The sequence below is a fragment of the Pygoscelis adeliae genome, unplaced genomic scaffold (assembly GCF_000699105.1).
Source record: "Pygoscelis adeliae isolate BGI_AS28 unplaced genomic scaffold, ASM69910v1 Scaffold917, whole genome shotgun sequence".
Lineage (NCBI taxonomy): Eukaryota > Metazoa > Chordata > Aves > Sphenisciformes > Spheniscidae > Pygoscelis > Pygoscelis adeliae.
This window is the reverse complement of record NW_008825097.1, coordinates 322,736-323,163: the sequence shown is the minus strand read 5'-3', so window position 1 is coordinate 323,163 and position 428 is coordinate 322,736.

Below are 428 nucleotides of genomic sequence, written 5' to 3'. Positions count from 1 at the left end.
CACGTGCCTGCGCCGGGGCTGCCTGGCCCCACAGAGGCAGATCCAGACCCTTTGGGGTCAGGCACGGGGACATGCTCACCCAGGCTGCCGGCCCGCACTGCGGCAGCCCCACATGGGAGGTGTGGAAGCTCTCGGGGTGCCGGAGGGGGACACCCCCTCACCCCCAACTTGGGCAGCACCTGCCTCTGCTAGAGATACCACCAGATTAGAGGTGACTCACCATAATCTTGAAGAAGTGGATTAAATCTCCTGCTGCACTACTTAATGAAATCCATCCCATAATATGCTCCTGGCCCTGCTGTTCCCCCTCATCCCCTGCCCCCTCCAGCCCCTTGGCAGCAGGGTCCCCCTTCCCCGCTGAGGGGCAGGGCTGGCGCAGGGGGACGGGCAGAGGGCGGGCCTGGGGGGGCGGCAGCAGAACCACCGCA